We start from the raw sequence: 17,748 nt of genomic DNA, 5'->3' as shown, positions 1-17,748 counted from the left end.
CTCAATCAGGTAACCAAGCCTTCTGATGATTTGTTAACAATTCTATACTCGCCTCCCCCGACTGGTTGAAGTGCGATTGGATGGGGACAGGGAAGGGAACATTTTTGTTACTTGCGCGAGAAAAAACAAATGAGAAGTTATCTATTAACCCTATTTTTTTTTTAATTTTCGCGTGAAAGAATATTACCTTATCTCGCTGCGCTCCGTTCAAATACGAATCTTCTGCCTTTGGCTAAAATACGCTTTCTTTGTGAATTCTAAACTCTACTCACGGTCAAATGGAACCGAAGGGAATTTCAAACCTAGAAAATACTTGCTTCTGAATAGTGTCTTAGCTCTGCTCTCGGTGACGTTTTTCCGAAGGACTCGCTAGATTGCAGAACAATCGAAAGAAGTGCACCTCTTCGAGTACAGGTCTTGAAAATGTATTCAATGTTAAAAGAAATCCTAGCAGGCAAACAAAATTAACCTTTCGGTGAACTACGTAATTGAACCAAGTACTTTTTTTAACGGACCACAAAATTCGTCGTAAGTGTAGTAATCCGCTTATTTATTCTTGACATTAAGCTTATTTCGACTTAATAAAGCAATTGGTATCAATCATATGAAAATACGTATTTGACAACTTGATAATCTTGTTAGAACGTCATAGGAAGTTGTACCTTCAAAGAAGCTACGTGTAAAATCTGTAAGGCCTTTTCACTGTTTATAGCGGTAAATTTATATTCACCGTGGAAGCTTTGCACGTCTTAGTTATTTGCTTGATTATTTTTTGACGCTGTTGTGTTGAGCATCCATCTGAACTGTGCGTGACTGAGTGTTCAGGGTGCAAAGAGTGAAAACAGTACGCAAACCTAATAATTTCGACCCCTCCACCCCTCCCTGCTCCACCCTCTACAAAAATGAGTAGTTTCTGGACCACATTGACTTGAAATTTTACACTTGGTAATTCCTAAATTGACTGATGCCTCACACAAGAGAAAATTATTTTCATATCATATCTGTGCACCACTGAGGCCTTTCATTAACAAAAAGGCTATTCTGGTATGTTCCAATAATGGCTCTGGGTCAGATGCGTTTGCAAAAAAGGATGGAAAAATGAATTATTATTGTTATTATTAACATTATTATCATTATTATTATTGTGTTACATACTCTTAACCAAATTTGAAACTTTACCACTCCCCTCCCCCAAAGCAGCTGCATGTAAACAATATAGGGCCTTTTTTAAAGTCCTCACAGTTTAATGCCTCAAGGCTTGCTGGTTTGGCAGTCAGTGGAAAAGTAATGAAAGAAATACATTCAGTTGGATTTAAATGATTATAATTAAGATTTAAATATCAATTCCAACCGAGCAATGACTCACGATACAGAAAACAAGACATTGATTGCATTATATTAGGTGGCTTGATCCAAATGAGCCAAGAAAGCTTTTTTTTTTGTTTTGTTTTGTACCTAATCATAAAAAAGCCCCATATTCTGTAATTATAAGTCATAAAGTGAAATTCAGTACTCTAACTATATTCAATAGACCTTACTGCAGTTTTTAACACCACCTTAATGGGTTGGTGCGTAGGCATGACCTTGCAGTATTTGTACGAGAATCCAATGTCAAATAATCTTTGTGAATTATATTAGGTGGCTTGATGCAAATAAGCCAAAAAAGCATTTTTTTTTTGTTTGGTACCTAATCATAAAAAGCCCCATATTCTGTAGTAGTAAGTCATGGAGTGAAATTCAGTACTTTAACTATATTCAATAGACCTTACTGCAGTTTTCAACACCACCTTGATGGGTTGGTGGGCAGGCTTGACCTTGCAGTATTTGTATAAGAATTCAACGTCAAATAATTTTCCTGAAAAATTCTGTTATGATAAAAATATCAGAAATATGGCAACGTAAGCAACAGTTGTAAACGTTACAGGAAAAGGATTCTTCTGTAAAAGAATTTTCTTCTTGCAGACTAAAATTTCCTGAAAAAAAATAACAGACAATGCAAGGAAAATCTATTACAAACAACAAGGCAAATTAAAGGACAGGTACAGCCATAGCCACTATGAAGTAAGCATCCCTACCACTCCCAAAATGCATTATCAGTTGCCTCAGATGTCCAGGCAGTCCAGGCAGTCCAGAGAACAATTTAAACATTGACTCAGTTTTGTGTAATCAGATTAATTGTTGCTAAGTGCATTATTTCATGACGACGTACTTCAACAAGTTAGGTAAACATATAGTATATACCACAAAAGCAAATTATTTCTGGTGTTATCGCTAATTGAGATATCAGATCAAGAAAGTATAAGGTTATTAATAATGAGTTAAATTTTAGCTGTAAGCTTTTCGAGTTATTGATTTGAAAATTAACTGTACGTTGTAAAATTACAAAAGGAAACACTAAATTTAGGTTGTAAAACACTAAAAAAACTTACTTACTTACCTTTCAGTCTCAAAAAGTTTTCCTCTTTACTGCTTTAAAAATTTGAGCTTGTGTTTACTACTCGCCGAAGTTCCTTGAATTCTCTAGTGTGACAAAAAAGGTCACGCAAGCAAGAAAAGGCTTGGACACAAATTCAGTAGGCTTGGCTACTGAGTTGAGCCTGGTCTCTAAGCTCCTTCAGAAAGTGATCCCAAAAAAAATTTCTGCGTACCGCCGACACAGCGGCAAAATGAGTGCGCATGCTCGGCGGATTACGCGCTTTCGAGGAGCGATTAGTGATTCTAGCGTGGGTGAAGTTTGCGGAAGAACGAACAGAACATCGTTTTACACTTTTTGGGACTGATATTGATGTGATCCGACCGGAAAATTTTTTAATGGAGTTTGTTCTTATGGGAAAATCTGAAGGGTAAGTAGAATTTTTCTAGACATTGTTCAACTAAAGCTGATTTAGATTTATCCAGACAGCTCGTTGCGTGTTCCCGTTCCTTTCAGCAATTTTATTTGCAAAACGCATTTCATCAACGTCATTTGTTCATTACATGCTTTAAACTTGAAAACCTTTTTGATGTAAACTCTTGTGGTAATAAAAGCTGTTTTACAATCGAAATTAGTCTTGAATCTGTCGGTCTTTTTGCTTAAGTGAACGTTCTTTTGATCGACACAAGCTCAATGTAACAGTGTACTAAGCAATACCGCCCTATTGCTTCCCCCAACACAACGTAAATGTAATAGATGCAATAACATTTATACCTGACACATATCTTAACCTTCTTTGCGTCTGGAAATATGTCGATATAACTTTGCGATCAACTGCCGTTGTTTAACGTTTACATGCATCTCTTATCACACAGTTTTACCTGAAGTTGATGAAAGTAACCGTACACAAATTCACCGTCGCAGATAGCTTTGACTTCAGCCAGTTTAATAGTTCTTCAATGTCACTGCGTTGAGACTGTACAAGTAAGGTAAGTGGAGGTGGCTATCCATTAAGATGATGTTGTCATTTGCATGACTTACCTATGAAATCGTTAAACCATTAATTATCGTAAAAGCAGCATTTGTGTTGGTAAGTCTTTTATTAGGTGGAAACTCAGAGCAGATTCCTCACTTGCATTAGTCTCCTTCACAAAACAAACAATTAACTCCTTTTCATAACTTAAACTAACCAGGCTGCTTCTGACAAGAGGTATGGCTTCAACAACACCAAGATATGATAGTGACTGCATGAAACTGTCATCCACCTGACTTCCCCCCATCATACATGACATCCCAGGGCATGAAATTGTGCTTAATACAGGCGCCAATGCGACTAAATTTTTTACTTTGGCGACCAAATCCTGAAAATTTGTCGCCAAATTGGCAACTAGAATGCTTCATCATATCCTTACTTAGAGATATAGAGAATTAAAAAGATCAGCAAAGATAAATCCACGGCAAACTTCCTCGTTAAGTTTGTTTCCAAAACGCAGCACATGCATTTCGATTGATAACTAGACACCATCTTAAATTTGGGTGAGCTTGAACATTGTATATCATCCATCCTAGTGTCCACGTTTTAGCATGATAAAGATCTTTTTCCTGATTTAATTTTGAAGGGTCTATCTAGAACACTGACAGCATTAAAAAAAGGTTTTGTTTATCTTTATAAATGGCGACCAACTTTTTTTAATTGGCTACCACTTTGAATAACTTAGGAGCCAAGTGGCTATCAGAAAAAAAAATTAATTTCACACCCTGCATCCAGTTTGGAGTCAGTGGTTGGTGGTTTCTCAATTGAAGGAAGGATTTGTTTTGTCTTTGCTAACAACAAAGAAATAACTGTACAAGCATTGCTGCCTTGACGACCCCCAATTGTTGACTGAGATAGGAAGGTTGGCAGTTCCCAGAATGTGACTGATTGTGTTGTTGAAGATGGAACATGTATTGAGGTGGATTGTGGTGGTACACTTAAGTTAGAAAACTGTTGTTGAGCTACTGATGGTGTTGTTGTTGAAATTGATTGTGTGATTGTAAAAGGTAAGGGCAGGTAAGGTGAGAACCTCAAGATCTTTGGTGGCAATGTTACCCACAGTTGAAAAGTAGTTTTGGTGTGAATTTGCAACTGAAGCAGGCCTTTTTGTGCTATGCCCTCTTTCTTTAGTTGTCCTGTGTGGAACACTTGGTTGTGGTATAATTAGCTGTTCCATACTTCTAGTTATCATATTTCCCCTGTCATGGGACTTGTAAAAGTCTGAATACCTAGGAGCATGTATTGCTAGCTGGCTTTTGGGCTGTTCATGACTATTGTGGCTGTCTGCAATGTTGCTACTTGTATCATGCTCTATAATACCTTTATTGAAGGAATCACCTACTTCATTTACTCTTGTTTGAAAAGGATCATTGTTCCATCAACTGGATGGGCAATTGCTATGGCTGGGAGACTTGATGCCATATGAATTGCCACATTAGCTTTATCATTTGATTTAGTAGGTATATTCATAACATGAAAGTCATCAATAAGATGGATAACAAGTGTTTTGGTCTTAAAAAAAATTAATATCCATTTCATTGATTGCTTATGTTTTTACAAAAGTGTTTATGTTTATTGTTCATTCTATTTGTTCTGCTTTATCCTGCAGGCTGTCAGCACAGTTTTTTCCACAACTTCCTCATGATTGTTTTGCCTGCTGCTGTTTAAACATGTCGTTCATACATATTCCAATGCTAAGGTCCAAGACTCTCCCTGCAGACTGTGCAGACCTGGTTAACCCATGAATATCAAGGAAAATTTCAGCTTATTTCTGGAGCTGTGATGTTTTCTGAGATCTAAGGGAAATTGCATATTATCCTGTTATCATACTCAAGAACAAAGGTTGTTTTTTACTAGTGACTGCTGACACTGTCAGAATAAAGCTGACATGGAAATTTTGTAAATTATATAAAATGTAATAATTTTTTATTCTTCTAATGGCAAAACTTTAGGCAGGTAGGCAACTTGTGAAGTAGTACAACTATTCTTTGCTGCTGTGAATGTGAGTGCCTCTAACTGGTGGCATGTCTATCTGCACTCGCTATTGTACTGATGAGGATGTAAAAGAGATGTGGTGTACAAGTCTCACAAAGTGCCTGCATATCATCGGATCTGTATAGAGATTGACCCACACTCTCATAGTGCCTGTGCAAGGCTGACTGAAATTTTTCCACCAGCTCTACAAGATTATATAGAAAATGCAATAATAACGTATTTGACCACTCTGTAAGTTATATAGAAATATTTTCAACAATGAACATGTGTTTACTTGTAAAATATGAACTCAGTGCAGAACCTTTATCAGTGTTATATTATTACCTGATCGATGTTGTCATGGAGATGTTTAACCCTGTAGGTGCAATTATAGCATAACTCTGATTATTAGCAATATGGTGGATTGGTTACCTTTCTTAGATTATGTCCAGGCATAAGTAAGGTACTTACTGTGATCAATGTTGAGAAATTAGATTTACCAGCCTGTGCACCAATTTCCTGACTCTCTCTGTTGAGCTATTGAATTGTGGTAGAGCAGTAAGTTTTGCACCATACATTTAACTGTCATAGCTTGTTAATCACATTGACCATCTGTCGAATCTGTTTGGCACTCCTGCTGAATTTTGCATGGCACCCATCTCCATTTTGCATGAATGTTTTTTGTTTAAGTTATTGATCTTCTCATGGAAACAAGGTGATCATTTGCTTTATTGTTTACAATGTAAATGGTGAAGTATGTAAACCCAGGTTATCCAGCAGGAAATGAAAAAAAGTAAAGTGGTCCTTGAGGCAAATGTTTTGTCAGCATTGCTCCAACAACTTGTGCACCACAGTGTCCCTGGTTGATAACAAGCCTCACTTTTTCCAGCATTGTCAAATAGTTTGTACTGTCTCATGGGAATAGGTGTATCACTCAGAGGGGAAGAATGTGATAGTAGTGGGCACGATCAGGTGTTGCTCCTTTTACGAATTCAGACAACATTTCCTGGTTCGACCTCCGCTACGAGTTATTTCAGTGTTAAAGGCAATTATGCATCCTCTACAAGAAGAGCTTTGGCGTGTTTTTTTCTCCCAAACAACAAACCTTTAGGCTGGGCAGTTTGCCATACCGAGGAGACGATGAAAACAAGTGCTGTAACAATACGGAAGGCTACAAAGTTCATTGCCATGTGACGACCGCTCCACTTCAATACTAAAATTCACACCTGTGCCCCGAATATTTTTTTTTGTTGGGAAAGATATGTTGCAGAGCAGGTTCGAAAGAAACTTTCTTGAAAGTGGGAACCTTATCTGTCGAGGCTAGGGCTTATCCCCGCCAAAGAAAAACAAACAAGATGAATTTTAAAAATGCCGCCATATCGCCGCTATACTGTTACTATGGAAATATTGTCATTCCCATTCCTTTTCGCGCGTAAATTTCCAAGCATGCGCACTCGTTTTGCCGCTGTGTCAGTACCGCCAGATTTAAAAAGTGGGAATAAATTTGGCGCATTTTGATTTATAATTTGATAAGGTTTGCGCCGATTGTGGCATGGCAAAATGACTTCGAAAGTACTCTATCTTGTTCCCTGCTTTCTTTTTGCTTATTGCGTGACGGTGTCTGCAATAGGAGACCACTTTGAGGTGAAAATGGCGATTCAAACGCGAAGTTCAGCCGGGTTTGTCCTTCGTATACTTACGAAATCAACAAGTAAGTAAAATTATTTAAATATGTAATTATATTTTGAGGCGGTCAATCATTAGAAAGTTCTGAAATTGAATAATTTTGCCTTGCTTCTTGTTTTTATTCTCGCAGCTATTTAATTCATACCATTTCAAAGGAGGAAGAAAAAGCCGGGAAATCTGTTACTGAAATTATAGAGAAAATTTTAAAGGAATCGGGCATCAAAGGAGTCGTGGTGAATAGCCGAATAATTAATGCCTTGAGGAAAAAAATTTGGCGGCTAAAGAGCAAATTTGATTCCATGAGAAAGAAGGGAGGTGCGAGCGTCCGTAGGCTGCTTGATCAGTGGAAATCAACAACATATGCCTTCACGGTGTACTATCAAGAGTTAGACAAAGCCTCTTTACTGCAAGGGAATAAGGAGGTAAGGGGGCAGAAAAGAGTCCTTGAGGAGAGTGTTGTCAGTGAAGTGGCAAAAAGGCTCAAAGTGGAGGAAAAACTCCAGCAAGCTCTTGCCAAATCAGAAAAGTCTAGCAGTTTTTACAAGAAGAGATTTAAGGATTTGGCCAGAAAGGTTGCCAGGATAAATAAGAAAAATTTAAGAGGCCCACAAAAGAATAAGAGCTTCAGTGAATATACACAAAGGCACCAATCTAGAATTAAAACACAACTTAAAGATAAATGTTATTCAACACTCTGTTTTATGGGAGAGTATGATTTTATAGCAACCAAGGTGGAGATATTTAATGCTGAAACCCAAGAGTATGACACACTTCAGCTCATTGATGAAAATGGACTTCCATTTACTGAAAGCAACCCTAAAACACTGAACAGTGATGAAATTGATGATATTAATCTATGGATTTACATAAAGGATAAGTATAACATTTCTGACCAAGCTTGGAAAGAGTTAGCTATGAAGGCTACTGATATGCCAAATGCATACAGGATAAAAAAGAATATTACAGATTTAAATGCCTAATGGAAGTTGAAACCCACCCCAGGTGAAGCTGAAGGAGTTCAAATTTCCCTGAGGGATAGCCTGAAGGAACAAATTCAAAGGCTTAAAATTAATGGAGATCTGGGCTAACAAGAAACAGTCAGGGTTAAAATGAGTGGAGATGGCACCAGCAGTGGAAAAAGACTTAAGGTAGTGAACTTCACTTATACCATCTTAAATGAAAAGGAAAATGCCATGAGTGAAAAGGGGAACTATGTGCTGGCAATTATCAAAACAAAAGAGACCTATGACAATCTGAAAGAAAGTCTTTCAGATATTAAAACTGAAATGGCTCAGTTAAATGAAGTTGAGGTTGACAATGTTAAGTACAAGATTGAGTACTTCATAGGGGGTGACTGGAAATTCCTGGCTTGCATTTGTGGCTTAGGTGCTGCAAACCAAGATTACACATGCATTTGGTGCAAATGTCCAAGGGAAGAAAGGTATGATGTAACAAAAACCTGGTCTCTCATTGATAGGCACCTTGGGGCAAGGACATGTGAGGAAATTGCTAACCATTCAAGAGCAAAGAAATATAACTGTAAATCATGCCCACTCTTTGATTTTATTCCAATGGATCATGTAATCATTGACACCCTACACTTATTCCTGAGGATTTCTGACAATTTATTCGAGCTCCCCATTAGGGAACTGAAAAGGCAGGATGCTATTGATAAGGTGAAAAGGTTTCCTACTGGCTTCAACAGGGAAAAATATAAACACATGGCTGGTTATGAACATTTTCTTAGGCAGACAGGAATTTCATTTGAATAGAGAGTGGAACCAAACACAAAAAAGCTTGAATACAGGGATCTCAATGGACCAGAAAAGTTCCGTGTCATCCAAACATTAATATTCAGACACCTTCCAAATTTTGAAGATCACAGGAAATTAGAAAAACTATGGAATGATTTTATGGAAATTATTGGGGATCTGAAACTTGACTTCCCTACAGATGAGCCAATTGCAGCCCTTACTGCAAAAATAAAATCATGGTTTCAACAATTCCTCTCTATATCAAGCAAAAGATGTGATACCCTATATGCATGATCTCTACCATCACATTCCAGAATTTTTGAAACTGTATATCAATGTACCACATTTCAACCAGCAAGGCATGGAAAAATATAACAAAATCACCTCTAAAGACTACTTTAGGTCTTCAAACCACAGAGGAATAGCTGCACTAGAGCAACTGTTTTTGAAGAAACAAAGGGTTCAATTCCTGGAAGCGGCTGGTTGTGAAAGAGTCAAGAAATCAAACAAATGCTCCAACTGCCAAGATCATGGTCATACTATCAAGACATGTACAATGAAATGCAAACTTTGTGATTATGCTGTCTACTTTGGACACCTTGAGAAAGTAGACAAAAAGTGGGTGCAGAAATGCACACTGTAAAGTGATTTTACATTACAGCTACCAATGCTTGTCCTTCTGGACAGTCTGATGGTTCACTTTCCTGGTGACACAATCACAAACGGCGGGGGAGAGGTGTGTTTTTATGTAAAAAAAAAAAGAAACCTCAATAAAATTTTTCGTTTGGAACGACCTTTAAATGAATGCCCTAGAAAAGCTCTGCTTGGAGATTCGAAGGCCTAAATCAAAACGGGTTTTAGTTGTCTCGTAGTATGTGTTTCGAGAAGAACATTGCTCGCGTGACATTTGCCTTACGTTTAAAAGTTTATTTAGTTTAATATTTCACTATTTCTTTTCACTTATTGATCACATTGATTGACATCGAAATATGAGTAAGTTGATGGTTTTTAGTTAGTTTTTACACGTGTCGTGTCGGAGGTATGAATCAGGATAGCTTTCCCGTTTTTAATGGTTACACAGTTCAGTTTAACTCTGGAATCCCGTCACGAAGTAATTCAGTTGTTTTAAGTCGTTTTTGGTTTTCTTAGGCTTTGTTACATTCAATTATTCGCGTTGATTTCTGTTAGTGTAATTTCTGTAAGACCGCATGTAAGTAGCGGTTAAATCTGTTCGTGTTTTTAAGATTATATGATGTGCTTAGGTCTCTTATTTTTGGTTAGGTTCTGTTGTTTAGGAATGTTATTTATTTTATTGTTTCAGATCGAATAAAATTCTTGTAAAATTTATACGGTTCGGGATTGTTCAGAGTCACGTAATTTGGTTTTCATCCGACGGACCAGTATGTCCAGTAGGACACCAGACGCTAATATTGGTCTCTTTTCATTTCGAATCTTGACAGTGCGAATGTAGAGTATTTGGTAACGGGAGATCTTAAATGTAATGGACTTCTACCCGATATGACAACAATACACTCAAGCTGATGAGTATTGCTGATGTTTATGGACTCCAGAAGCTCATCTCAGAACCCACAAGGATAACACCTACCTCGTCAACTTTAATTGATCTAATCTATGCCCACTGTGCGGATAAGATTGCGTGTTCAGGAGTCCGTCACACCGCGATTGGTGATCATAGCATGGTTTTTCCTTACAGAAAACTAGCTTTGAACGAAATGTCTAGTGGAAAAAATACGATAAATTATAGAAATTTTCGGAAATTTGACCAACAAAGCTTTCGAAATGACATCTCGTCCTAATCTTGGGAGAATGTGTATGCATTCTCTAGTCCAAATGAGATGCGGCAGGAATGGAAACATACATTTTTGGCAAAAGCCAACAAATACGCTCCACCGAGGACAAAGCGCGTTCGCGCGCACACTTCTCCGTGTATCATATCAGGAATAAAAGGTTGAATGCATAAACGAGACATCTTAAAAATAAAAGCCATTGAGTCAAATGCTCTGAATTATTGGATGTTATACAAAAGACAAAGGAATATAACCAACAAAACAAGCATACTATCAAAAAAGCTTTACAGAGCACACAGGGAGAGACTTGGCAGACAATCAGTGAGTTAACGTCCCAGAAATCTGGAAAAAAGTCGGTGACGTCACTTAAAGTAAATGGATTGAAGATAACCAATCCAGCAAAGATATCAGACGAGTTTAATCACCACTTTTTCACCATTGGTCCAAAAATTCCCAGTGAGATTGACTCGGATAGTGGAGACTATGGAGGTATCTCACTTGCACAGATACACGATTTCATCTCCATTCAACCAGTACAAACAAGGTATTTTCACCTATAGACAAACTAAACAAGTGTAAGGCAACTGGCCCTGACAGAATATCTGCGAGAACTACTCGGAAGTGCATGCGCCGACCTCATTTGTGTGCCAAGAGGCGATATTTTTAATCAATCTATCAGACGGGGTAAACTCCCAGAAGACTGAGAATCTGTTAGAGTCACACCCCTTTTCAAGCAAGGCGATCGAGACAACGTAAACAATTATCCTCCGATCTCGATTATCCCAGTTGTGGTCGAGGTATCGGAGAGAATATTATACGAACAATTTAATGCCTATTTAGAGGAGCACGATAAACTATGCAAACATCGGTCTTGTTTTCGTGCTATTCACTCAACTGACATAGCTGTGCTTGAGGCAACTGACTCCCGGGCATACAATACTGATAGACTTTGGGAAAATCAACGCGGTTATTTTTATAGATCTAAAGAAAGCTTTGGATACCGTTGACCACAACATTCTTCTGTCTAAGCTTAACCTTTATGGTATATCAGGGAATTTATTATAATGGTTGCTGTCGTATTTGGAGAACCGCACAAGACAACGCTCAGTTGGTGGGTCCTTATCTGACAGGCGGGTACTAACTTGAGGTGTGCCTAAGCGGGGGGGGGGGGACCATCCTCGGTGCACTGTTATTCTTATCCTACATGAATGACCTTCCAAATTGTTTGTCAAACTATGAACCGAGGATGTTCGCCGGTGACATACACCTCACATATGCAGATAATGATATAGGCAACATTGAATCATGTCTTAGTGATGACTTATTGAATGTGCAAACTTGGTTAAACACAAACAAACTTACTAAAACCAAGTTTGTTGTTATAAGATCTGGCCCAAGGCTAAATACTCTTACTGCTCCCCTATCAGTCACAATGGACGGTACTCGGGTGGAACAGGTTTTAACCACGAAATCACTTGGCGTAACAATTGACAACAAACTCAGCTGGAATTGCCACATCAACAAAATTAACCAAAACGATCGCTTGCAAAATCGGGGCCATGAAACGTGTTAGGCATCTGGTTCTCCAAGCGACCTTTCATCTTATATACCAAGCTTTAATACAACCTCACTTTGACTACCATAGTACTGTAGAGGACTTCAATCTGTAGTTAAGGTTTTGCTTTTTGCCACACTGAAATATCTATGATCTTCTGAAGAATGGCTGCATTGAGGACTTCTTACATTTACATTAAAAGAAATGATAGTCAGCCAAGTGAATTAATTAATTGCCAAGGCAGCATGTAACCATTAGCCTACCAAACTAAAAAATAGGTTCGCAATGCGTACATGTGTGGCTTACGAAATTGAGCTGCTTTTTTAGTGTCTGGTGTCTCATTGGGTTTCTATCAGAAGAGCTAATATCTGATTACCATTAGTGTAATGATTAGCTATGATTCCACAATCGTCTCCTACGTAATTTCCGTTTTGAGTTAAGTGTCATAAGTTCGATGAAATCAGAGAATATGCCTTTGTCCTCGGACGCAGTCGATTAAGATAAAAGTCACAAGATTTGAGGCAGAAAAAATAATAAGAATTTTACCGGAGAAAAGAGGAATGATTTCGCTTTCATAATTTTTATTTGCATGTTTTCGGATTATGTTTGTCATCTCGGTTATTGCGTGAATTAATTCTAAATAGTATTATCGTGTACGCCCTATGTGTACGAGTGGTCGCACAATAGCTCATGTTATGTATAGTTTTTAACCGCTCCTAATAGCATGTTACGCCGTAAATTACCTTTCAGTTTTTACGTTTCCAAGTACCGTAATCAAGAATAAAGGATAATCAATTAGACACAAGGATGAGTGCTTGAAATCAGTAAATCTCTACCTCCGATCAGATATGTTTATGCCCTGAGATCCGAAACCCACTACAATTAGATAGTTTTCAATATTGATCCTGTTCATCAATAACACAAGATAACTAGCATACAAAAGTCCTGAAATGTTCATTCTGAAGATGAGAGTTATTAGCCAAACTTTGTTATGGAGGTCTCATTTTGACAACAAAGGTTGCACATGTAACCCGAGGATTTAAGGAACTGAAAAAACGTCAGCATAATCTCCCATAGTGATCTGATAGATTCAGTCATGATTATGTTTACGTAACGAAGTGGAATTGACTTCTGAAGTTTGTAGGCTGATTGTCTTTTCCAAGGCAAGTGATGCAAAATGAACTCTAGGGAAGAATTTCATTTGAATACTTTTGAAATTTTGTGTACCAGTACACAAGGACAAAACTTTGGAGAAGGGCAGGGACATTCGGGAAATGATGTAATCTACACTAGAAGCCATTGAGAGCTTGATTTGGTTTGAATGTATGACTAATTTTGGACAATACATACATGTAAAGTAACACAATGCTGAGTGTAGATTTCTTTTGTCCATAAGGGCATAAAGTTCAACTTTCAGTTGGTTGAGAGCAAAACGTTTACTATAATTATTGTATTTAGGTTTTGTGGGACTGTATTTTCAATAAAGTACCCAGGAAAATGTAGTTCAGGTAGGTAGAGATGAGGTTGGAAATGGAAGAGTCTAGGGAAAAAAGATAGGTGCATTACAAGATCAGAGCACAAGCAGTACTTTAATGAATCATATGTTGAGTTAAGTACTCTGAAGTAACATTACATTAACGGTGCTAATAATTTTTAACCCAATAAAATTTACAATTTGACCTGGAGGTTTTATTTAACAGAAAGTTCAATAGAGATAGAGTGTCACCATAATAGATTTCAGGAACAGTAATCAGAGACAACTTAAACACAGCAGAGTTCACTGTACAGGCAAGTTCATGATGTTATCATATGATTTAAACTACCAGAAGCTTTCAAGTTTTCTTATTATTGAAATTGTAATTTCATGCCAGTGAGTTTACCGAATTCAAGTTATGTGGAGAAATGAATGGGTGAACTTGACATCATCATGCAAATGGTCGACTTCACATCATCATGCAAAGTGCTGATCTACCGTACAAAAAGGTCCAAAACAAACATGGTAAGCAACTGAATTTCATGTATCACTTTGTGTTAGAGCACACAAGAGGACTTGTGAGACCTGCTTCTCTCTCATTTGCCAGAACAAGATTGAACTTCTGATACCAATCAAAATTCAGAATGACCGTGACAGTTTGGAACTGATCTGTTAAGACTGTGCTTTTTTAAGGGGTCTACAGATGTGATTAGAACCCTGGGTCTCCGAGGATAACTGATGGTTATCTAATCCACATCAAGTAGCTCTAACTTTTAACTATAAACGTAACAAATGTCAGTTCCATTAAACTGTCTTCATAAAAACTCAACAAAGTCTAAGCTAAGTTAATTAAATTCAGGATAAAAAATGTTCCAATAAATGACTTATGTGAAATGTGACCGCAAAGAGAGTCATTAATGACTCCTAAGTTTCAATGTGGCACGACCTGCACTAAAGGTCCAGACCATGAAATGTTGGCCTGTGAGTGCACAACTCCACGCTGTAATCTGTACTTAGAAGACAAGCCGACTGTAGGAAAGCCGGCGTGTGAAATAAAAGCAACAAAGATGAATGGAAAACTAGATAAAAAAAACCATCTTTGACAGCGTGTTACAGCCACCATTGCAAAATGGTCACTTTCTGAAGCTCTGAAGCTTAAGTAACTCAGCCAAGCATAGACTGGAACCTATCTCAGACAATAATAAACCACGTGACAAGCGCTCTGTTCACCGTGATAAATCCAGCGAGGAATAAGTATCTTGGATCATGACATAATGTGGTTTGTTTTACACTTCATGTAAACCACACAAAGACAGTTACAGGATAAACCAATAATTGTATAAAAACTTAGGCAAATGCAAGCACAAAAAACAAAGTTTATTTCCAACAGAAAGCCTGGGTGAACACAATTATGCATCTTCTTTCATTCTGATATTGACTTTGGTTTAACAGTCTCTCCTCTCTACATTCTGCTGATTCATTTGCAATTTTTTGTCTTTGATACTGAGATTGGGTTTGCCAACCCCCTTTTTTCTTGATTCAGAAGATTCATTCGCACGTTTCTTTTCCCTGGTCAGACACTGCTGGCCAGCCTCTTTTCCCTAGATTCCTCACTTTCATTTACCCTTCTTCATTTCTCATATTCATGTTTAGCAATCACTCGTTTTTCTTTTTCTTCTGGCGTTTCAGTTAAAGACTTTTGCTTCCTTCTCATATGTTGTGTTTGGTTTCTTTTATTTCTGAAAGGCAAATGTTCAATTTTTGGACTCTCATGAACATTTTGCAAATCAAGTTCATTATCTCTGACAAAAACACCTTTAATTTCAAAAGGAACAAACCCTATTTGTCAGCAGGAAATGTTCAAATATGATACAAGGTTTTCAATTCCTTCAATGGTAAGCAAAGTACATTTCCCAAATGAGTGAAGCATCCCATGCAAATCCCTGGAATGAGCATCAAAAATTAAAGCTTTGTTCTGAATTCTTAATCACTGCAACAGTATTTATTCCAATCGTTAACAAACAACACTTGTAGTTAAGTTGACAATTTGAAAACACTTCTGTCAGAGAATTTTGAAGAGACATATATGGCCCATTATTTGATGTCATGAACAAACTTCCTGTTAATGACTAACAATATTCTAATGTGTATACATTATTGTACATTGAAACAATGCATGGAACATCAGTTAAAAGCAAATAGAACATCTTATAGAAGTATACAAATTATTTATAATGGTAAGAACATTATTCAAAAGGGAAGAAGTCCACAAATTGATATCTTCTATGTAATGATAAATAATAGCAGTAAGTGACATTGCTACACATTACTTACAGCATTTTCACCAAAGAGAGCTTCATTTCCTTGACTGTAGTCAGCACATATTGTTCTTGTTGGATCGATGACATCAAATATTGTAGGGCCTGGATTTTCATCTACATCATTACCTTATAAGCAATGGAATATAGGCATTGTAGAAAATCATTTGTGAAAACCAAAACATCACATCATTCCACATTTTGTGTTGTCCAACAACTTGTTTCAATACTGGCAAGTAAAATACATTTAAATAGAACATCACAAACGTTAAACTCCAACAATAATCATTAAAACGTGATAAGATATCCTTGGTTTTCACGAAATTGTCATGAGAGCCAATACTTGACCGGTATTGTTCAATCGGGATTCCCATACTTACTTTTTACTGGGATACCTGTGGTAGCCCTGAGATTGGAACACTGTGTCCAACAGGTTATAGATTCCTACATGTTCCCAGGAAACAAGGAAGAGGAGGCGGTGTTGGTATCTTATTTAAGGATGTGCTGAACATCAACACTTCATTAACAGTTGATTATGATACATTTGAAATCATGGATGTTCGTCTTCGGAGCCTATATAGTGTCAGGATCTTAGTCATCTATCGTCCACCTGATAATTCCTCTTTCAATCGATTTTTTGAGGAATTCTCACATCTACTTGAATCTGTAACTGTGGAGTCTTCTGATCGAGTCCTAATCACTGGTGACTTTAACTTGCATATGGATTGTCAAGATGATGTAAATGCCAAACGTTTTACTGAGATCTTGGAATCTTTTGACCTTAAACAACGTGTCTGTGCTGGGACTCATCGCAATGGCCATACTCTTGACTTACTTATAAATAAGTCTGATGATAACATACTCAATAATATCAAAGTCTATGATCCTAACATCTCTGATCATTTGGCGGTAATGTGTGATGTCTCCATAAGAAAGCCCCAGTTTAGGAAGGAAGTTATCTTCTATCGGAAGCTTCGGTCTCTTGACATGGAGTCGTTTCTTAGTGATGTTGCTGACTGCCCTCTCGTCATCGACCCATCCAGCGATCTCGATCATCTAGTTCAACAGTATGACACCTTATTAAGATCAATAATGGACAAGCATGCTCCTGTCAAGCGCCGAGTTGTTACTATTAGGCCTGCTGCTCCGTGGTACACTAATGAGGTATCTGTAGAGAAGCGTAAGCGACGACGCCTTGAAAGAAAATGGCGAAGAACCAGGCTGCAGGCTGATCGACAAGAATATAATCGTCAGTGCTGCGTTGTGAATAATTTGATCAAGTCGTTGAAATCCTCTTACTACACTACCATCATTACTGAAAACTCAAGTGATCAACGGGTTTTGTTTAATACAGTATCAAAACTACTACAAAAGCAATCAACTGCACGGTATCCATCTTCTTGTAGTGATGCACTAGCTAATTCTTTCGCTGATTATTTCATTGACAAGATTGATCGTATCCATGCCACACTAATAGAGAAGAATTCTGCGCAAGGTAATGATGCTAATGAAGTGACTCTTGGTAACTACGTGGAATGTAACTCTGTGTTTTCAGACTTTATTAATGTCAGTTACGAAGACATCAAGGGACTTGCATTGAGATCTATTAATAAATCCTGTGTACTTGATCCTCTGCCTGCAGTGGTAATGAAGGAATGTTTCAATTTACTAACTCCTGTGTTGACTAACATAGTGAATACATCTTTATCTACTGGAGTTATGCCTGATGTCTT

At 37.5% G+C, this 17,748-nt stretch overlaps 1 protein-coding gene, 1 long non-coding RNA gene and 2 pseudogenes across 3 annotated transcripts in view; 2 read left to right on the top strand and 2 right to left on the bottom strand.

The window, feature by feature from the left end:
- The window catches only part of LOC131786544 (NLR family CARD domain-containing protein 4-like), a 118,029-nt gene that overhangs the window by 20,949 nt on the left and 79,332 nt on the right, over positions 1-17,748 (bottom strand). The window lies entirely within an intron of this gene.
- LOC136279495 (uncharacterized) lies at positions 2,688-5,935 on the top strand. The gene is made up of 3 exons (XR_010716910.1): positions 2,688-2,843; positions 3,289-3,402; positions 5,056-5,935. It is a non-coding gene; the product is annotated as an uncharacterized lncRNA (long non-coding RNA).
- LOC136279995 (uncharacterized) lies at positions 6,981-9,503 on the top strand (annotated as a pseudogene).
- LOC136279993 (uncharacterized) lies at positions 15,075-16,389 on the bottom strand (annotated as a pseudogene).

Source organism: Pocillopora verrucosa, chromosome 3 (genome assembly GCF_036669915.1).
Source record: "Pocillopora verrucosa isolate sample1 chromosome 3, ASM3666991v2, whole genome shotgun sequence".
In the NCBI taxonomy this organism is placed as follows: Eukaryota; Metazoa; Cnidaria; class Anthozoa; order Scleractinia; family Pocilloporidae; genus Pocillopora; species Pocillopora verrucosa.
Note: the sequence above shows the minus strand (reverse complement) of the source record. Positions and strands in the feature narration are given on the sequence as shown.